Genomic DNA, 6,650 nt, shown 5'->3' on the forward strand with positions numbered 1-6,650 from the left:
CGGCAAGGTGCTTGACATCGCGTAATTGCACCCGTGTTTACAATCTAATGAGAAGTTAGTGCTTCGGCATTCTTCCAGCAGCAAGTTCCCAGTGACACTTTAGCGCATTTTTTTCTCCCGTCATTGGAAAGTGCAGCTACATGAAAAAAAAAACGTAAGTACCAGCTAAGATTTACAACGCGCGAGAAGGTGCACACATCGCTCTCGCCGTTGGCACACTCAACATCGTCGTTGCCGCCGTTGCCGCCATCGTTTTCCGTATCGGCTGTCGGTTCGAACATGTACGGCGAAAATACAAGCTGTCCGAGACCGCGAGAACGTTCCGTAATGCTTACAACTCAGCCAAAAAAAAGACTCAGCTATGAAGCCAGAACAGAACAGCGTGCTACGCTCCGAAACGGCGGCGCCGACCGGCGACTGCCGCGAATGACGTCACAGTGGCCCCGACCAATCACGGGCAACAGCGGTGTTCGCGCGATGCGCTGAGGCGCTGGTGCGCGTTTGCTTGAAAAAACAGCCGCTTGCGTTTGTTTCCGCCCTTTTTGAACCAGATATTCGTGTTCAGGGGACTCAAAACTGTAGAATGCCGCAGAGAACTCATTTTTTTCGAAAAGTGTTTCAGCTTCCCTTTAATACCTCAACCACACTTCCGATTCCGGTTCTTGGCGCGCGCGTTTTGAACGCTAGCTGGTATGCGTTACGCCCGCTGCGCTGATCGACGCCTTTTTGCTTCTGCAGCTCAACCTCGCGCGGTTGTCGTGCGAAATCGTTTTATTATTAAGTAAAAATGATTGCGAACGACCTTTACAAGCCTCCATAGAATATGTGCCACGTGCAATTTCATAATACCCGCCGTGGTTGCTCAGTGATTATGCTGTTAGGCTGCTGAGCACAAGGTGCGGGATCGAATCCCGGCCACGGCGGCCTCATTTCGATGGGGGCGAAATGAGAAAACACCCATGCACTTAGATTTAGGTGCACGTTAAAGAACCCCAGGTGGTCGAAATTTCCCGAGTCCTCCACTACGGCGTGCCTCATAATCAGAAAGTGGTTTTAATAATATAATTTTATTTCTGCCTCAAGAAATACAGACATGGGAAGCTGCGGAAAAAGCTGTCATAAACAGCTTGACTCGGCCGCAGCCCCGAAGTAAAACGTGTTTATTCTGGTGCCCCACAAGGCAGTATATTAGGACCACTACTTTTCAACATTTACCTTAACGGCATTGTAAACATTAACCCAAATGCCAGATTCATAATATATGCAGATGATACAAGCATTTTTTGCTCCGGAAATGACATTCACGAATTGATACAATCGTGCAACAGGACGATCATCCCGCTGGAAAAATGGTGCCAATCTAATCATATGCGTGTTAATGAGTGCACGACAAAAGCGGTAATCTTCAGGCCGAAAAATAAACCGGTTTCTCCTCACAAAAGTATCCTGTTTAACTCCAAACAAATAGAGATAGTTGACCATTTTAAATGTCTTGGTGTAGTATTTTCTTCAACTGTGTCATGGACAGCACATGTGGACCAAGTTGTCAAGCAATTAGCTAGAATAACTGGCGCAATTGGCTGCATTAGATACATTCTTCCTAAGCCAATTAAACTGCTTCTTTACAACTCATTATGTTATTCTCACATTAACTATTGCGATCTGGTATGGGGCACTGCAACACCGTCCTGTCTACAGAAAATTTATATTTTGCAAAAAAAGTTTCTTCGCAGGGTCTTTAATGCAAATTACGGAAGAACCACCAAACGCTTTTTTCTTGAAACTGGTATAATCAAAATATTTAATTTGTATCAGTATCGGCTCAGCATTCGTTTTAAAATAGAGACAAGAAATAATATACGTAAGATTCGGCCATGTAGTAAACTTACAAGAAAATAAAAAGAGTTACCCTTTCAGACACCCCGAAAACTGGTTGGTGCCAACACGGGAAAGAGCGCCTTCAACACACGCTTCCTTCCCTACTCAACGCGAACGAATCTGCTAACATCGACTTGTTTACCTGTACCCAACGAGATATACGTGCCATATGCAATTCATATGAAAAGGAATGTACCACTGAGTAATGTTTAGGTATAGTTAATGCTTTGGCATGTAAAACCCCATAATTTAATTTTAGTTTCATGAAGACCCAAGACGCCTTGTGAAATGAGAAAATATTTTATTCTATACAAATGCTCGTTGCGGGCTTTTTGTGCATTCATTCAACGTTGTGGCACCAGGTAAGCAGCAGTAGTACCCGTACGAAGCTCCACCGGACGACGTCAGCTGAAAAAAATTAAACTACAAGCATGTGTCATTTTGGTATTAACACATACGAATAATTCATGTAGAGCTGGAAGTGCTGAATGGGTGGCATTAAAAAGAAAAGCATTTCGCTTTTACATACATGGCGTAGAAAATACCCGACTCATCCTTAACAATACCGTGCATACCACGAAAACATCCTGTTTCCAAGCATTCTCCTCTTTCCGGGACTTACTTCCTGCCCTTTAGGAGCACGAATACACGGGCTATTCCGCGTTTCCACAAGAACTTCGCTACAATCGACGCGACAGTACGCTACGAACACACAGGCCCTCAACCAGGCCGTGCTAGACGCTCGCAGAATGCCTTCCACTCGCACTCAAGACAAATGCGTGGGTGCAAAGCTTGTCTTCAGTCGTGCAGAAGACAGAATTTTCCAGCTAAAGGTTCCTAGTGTTTGAGCTCTTTGGGATTATCTTTTGCGCGTTCTGCCGGCGCAAGCAACACACTCCCGTGTTATTACTTTTCGCAATTGCTCATTGCGTTTTCCACAAGCGTGAGTACCCAAAGAAGGTTTAAGTTGTTGTGGGGCCATAAATATTGTCACAAACCTGTCGCAGTAAGATTCAGTAAAAGACATATTTTTTGCCGCAATTGAACACATACAAAAGGAAGACACGTAAAGACAACACGGGAGGCTGTCTTTATGTGTCTTCCTTTTGTGTGTGTTCAATTGCGGCAAAAAACATGTCTTTTAGCAAGTACCAACTACGCCAACAAGCAGTTCTGTTGCAACACAAGATTCAGTACACGCCAAACTAACTTTTTCACCACAGCCGAGCTGCTTTTCACTGCGTCATGACAGGTGCTGCGAGTGTGCCTCAGAATTATCCTAAAATGCAACGAAATTAATTACAATCATGTTGCGAGTCAGAAAAAGCGTTATGAAATTGTCCCTGTAAGAATAAGTTCAAGCGAAAAAACTGCGCCACACAGCTGATCTGCTTTTCGCTAACTGCGTCACAAGGCCAGGCGAGCGTGCCTCACCAGTCACAAAAAAAGTACCGAAATTAATGCTCAACAATGTTGGGCGTCAGAGAAGGCGCCACAAACTTGTCTCGTCAGTGCATTAAAGCGCGAAGCTTAACTGCGCAACAGGGCCGAGCTGCTTTTCGCTAACTGCGTCACAACGCCAGGCGCGGCCACTGCGCTTCAAAAGTACCCCAAAATGTTACGAGATTAGTTACAATAATGTTACGGGTTAGAGAAAGCGCCAAAACTTGTCCCATTAGGATTCAATGCACACGAAACTGCGTCACAGCTCTCTGTGCGACCAGCGTAACGAAAAACTACCGAAATCATTTAAAATAATGTTGGACTCATTCAGAGCGGCATAAACATCTCTCAGTACGAGTCATTAATCCAACTTTACTGTGCCACGACGGCCGAGCCGTTTTTCGCTAACTGCGTCACTAGTCTAGGTTCCGTGCCGTAAGCCTAATTGCTTGAAATGCGTCACAGACTGTCGAACAAAATTTCTCACCTTGCCGCAGTACAATAGTGCAGCCCATGGTGCCGCGTCGAAGTGCAGAAGGAACGCAAGGATTCGCCGGGAGCCCAACAAACCAGGCTAAATCCAAAAATACAAAAACAGGCAGGCCAACGCTCAGATCTGCGGCCTGTCACGCTCAGTTCGGTGGCGTTTCTGACGAATGACGCAGGCACCTGGCGCGTCATTCGCCTGTCGCTAGGCAACGGAGGAAAAGTAAGCCGCAAAGTATTATTTAATTTATCGCAGTTATTTTATCTTTGTCAGGAAAGAATTAAAAAAAATGAAACAACGTCTGTTAACTTCATTTCACTTTTTTTTTTCCACGCTCGCGGCAGCAAACGGTTGGCGTTAATACTACCGTGACGTATTTCCTGTTGCCAGTTTTCGCCAAGTGACCGTTCGTGTATTCCTTTCTCTATGCGTGCGCTCTAGCGCGGTCGCCGCCACGCAGGAAGCGGGGAGTGGCGAACGGCGGCGGCCATGCGTTTCGGCTCGGGCAGCAGCGCATCATCGACATCGCGCCGCCACCGAGCCGGTGCCCTGATTGCCGCCGCACAGGTCAACTAACCCGAAAGCGTCACGGGATCCAGACGCCCCTACATTCCAAGACGGGGATTTCCCGGCTCTCGAGGGCCCTCCGTCTGCCGCCCCAAAGAATACGTCTCAGCCCAAGGTAGGCAGCCGAGACGGGCCTTCTCCGCCTCCCCACACTCCCCTACCTTCCTCCGCATCCCCCCCTTAATCCTGACCTCGCGGACCTCCGCCTCGAGCTCGAGACTCTCCGGGCACAAAATGCTCAACGCCAAAATTCACGCGCTAGAAACGGCTCGGCTTTCCCCGCCCCCTGCCCAGGTAGCTCCGGAACCGATAGAAGTGGTGCCGGCGGATCTGACACCTTCTAGCTCTGACGTGCGTTTCAACGCCCTCGAAAACGCCCTTGCCGAATTAAGGACTCAGATAGCAAATTTTGGCCAAATCCAAGACAGCCATCTCAACGCGGTCACAGCCACGATTACGGCCTCCGTGACGGCCAACATTAAGAAGTGGCTAGAGTCAAACCCTCGGCTTCTCCGCCGAACGGGACCCCTCAAAGGCGCGAACCGCCCATCAAAATTCACCCGACCCATCGATCTAACCGAACTCTCGGAGGAGCCGGAATCGCTCCCGCTGCAGGTGATGGAACCTGGGCCGGCTCTCCAAGGCGATATCCCTCCAAATCAACATGGCTGCGTCACCTCCCAACCAACCCCCTAGAGGGAGGCGCCCCCCGCACAGACAGCAAGCTCTATCTCTCTTGTACAGTGGAACTGTCGGGATTTCAAAGACAGGACAAAACGCGCCCACTTAAGGGCGTACATTGACAATCTCGAATACCTCGCCGCAGTCATTGCACTGCAAGAAACCGGGGCTGCGGTTAAGCTCTCGGGTTATAACGCTTTTCAGCGAGACCCGTCCACATGTCTCCTAGTCAATAAAAAGGCTGCACAGCACAGGAGGTTGATCTCGACCTAAATCTGGAATATTCGTACGTGATGGTCTCTGTCCTCACTCTGCGGCGAACAGATGGCCCCGTACACATACTTAATATACAATGCCCCCCGAAACTCAAGAACGTCACTATTAACATGAACGTCACATAGAAACATGACCACCATACTGTCACGTGGTAGTGACGGTTAAGAAGGCAGCAAAACTGTGATTAACAAAACGAGCGTTTTATTGGGCGAGCTTGTGCCCTCAAAAACAGGCTACACTCAAAGAACAACGGTAGCGGTGAACACACTCGGCGATCGTCGAAAATCTGACCAGCGGGTCAAGCGCGTCGGCTTTTATAGATCAGTCGTCGACTGTTCCAGAGTAATCGCTGGGACCCGCATGCCTTCCACAAAGTTCTACGCCATTCGCGTCGCGCATACATGCAATCAGATTACACAAGGTTTGGCGACAACAGACAGTGGATGGAACCATCGATAACATTCCAGAAACTTCCGACACATGCAAGCGCGTCCTGCGCTGTGTGATAACATTTGTTAGGCGGTGAAACGTGTCGCCCGAGAAAGACAAGTACACGTGTCAATACCCCCCTCTTAAAGAGCATCGACCCGATGCTGCAAACAAACGAAAGAAATATAGAAAAGCACTCGTAGCAAAGAAAACAACAAAATAAAGAAGTTCGTCAGCGTCCGCAAAAGCGTTTAAGACGCACCACGTGGACCACTTCAGATCGTGCGCTGCGCCGCTGTGAATGCGAAATGCCGTCTGGCACGACCTCATAGTCCAGCGCGCCAATACGTCGGATGACCTTGTAGGATACGAAATAACGTCACCATAGTTTCTCACTCAGTCCTCGTCGGCGTATCTGGGTCCATACCCAAACACGGTCGCCGGGTTGGTACTCGACGAAGCGTCGTCGGAGGTTGTAGAGTCGGCTGCCGGTGCGCTGCTGGTTCTTGATCCGTAGGCGGGCGAGCTGCCGAGATTCTTCAGCGTGCTGGAGATAGGTAGAGACGTCAAGGTTCTCCTCGTCAGTGACGTGCAGCAGCATGGCGTCGAGCGTCGTCGTCGGGTTCCTGTCGTAAACCAGCTTAAACGGAGTGATGTGTGTTGTTTCTTGCACCGCCGTGTTGTAAGCGAATGTTACGTACTGCAGGACGGCATCCCAGGTCTTGTGTTCGACGTCGACGTACATCGCTAGCATGTCGGCGACGGTCTTATTCAGGCGCTTCGTAAGACCATTCGTCTGTGTGTAGTAGGCCGTTGTCCTCCTGTGCCTTGTCTGAGTGTATTGCAGAATGGCTTGGGTGAGCTCCGCTGTAAAGGCCGTACCTCTGTC

At 48.9% G+C, this 6,650-nt stretch overlaps 1 long non-coding RNA gene across 1 annotated transcript; it reads right to left on the bottom strand.

Moving 5' to 3' along the window:
• Positions 1 to 2,159: 2,159 nt before the first annotated feature.
• On the bottom strand, positions 2,160 to 3,956 carry LOC129381837 (uncharacterized). Its single transcript, XR_008609972.2, has 2 exons — positions 3,809 to 3,956; positions 2,160 to 2,286 (listed from the first exon to the last, which is right to left on the bottom strand). It is a non-coding gene; the product is annotated as an uncharacterized lncRNA (long non-coding RNA).
• Positions 3,957 to 6,650: the final 2,694 nt, after the last annotated feature.

This window comes from Dermacentor andersoni, chromosome 1, assembly GCF_023375885.2.
Source record: "Dermacentor andersoni chromosome 1, qqDerAnde1_hic_scaffold, whole genome shotgun sequence".
NCBI classification, from domain to species: domain Eukaryota; kingdom Metazoa; phylum Arthropoda; class Arachnida; order Ixodida; family Ixodidae; genus Dermacentor; species Dermacentor andersoni.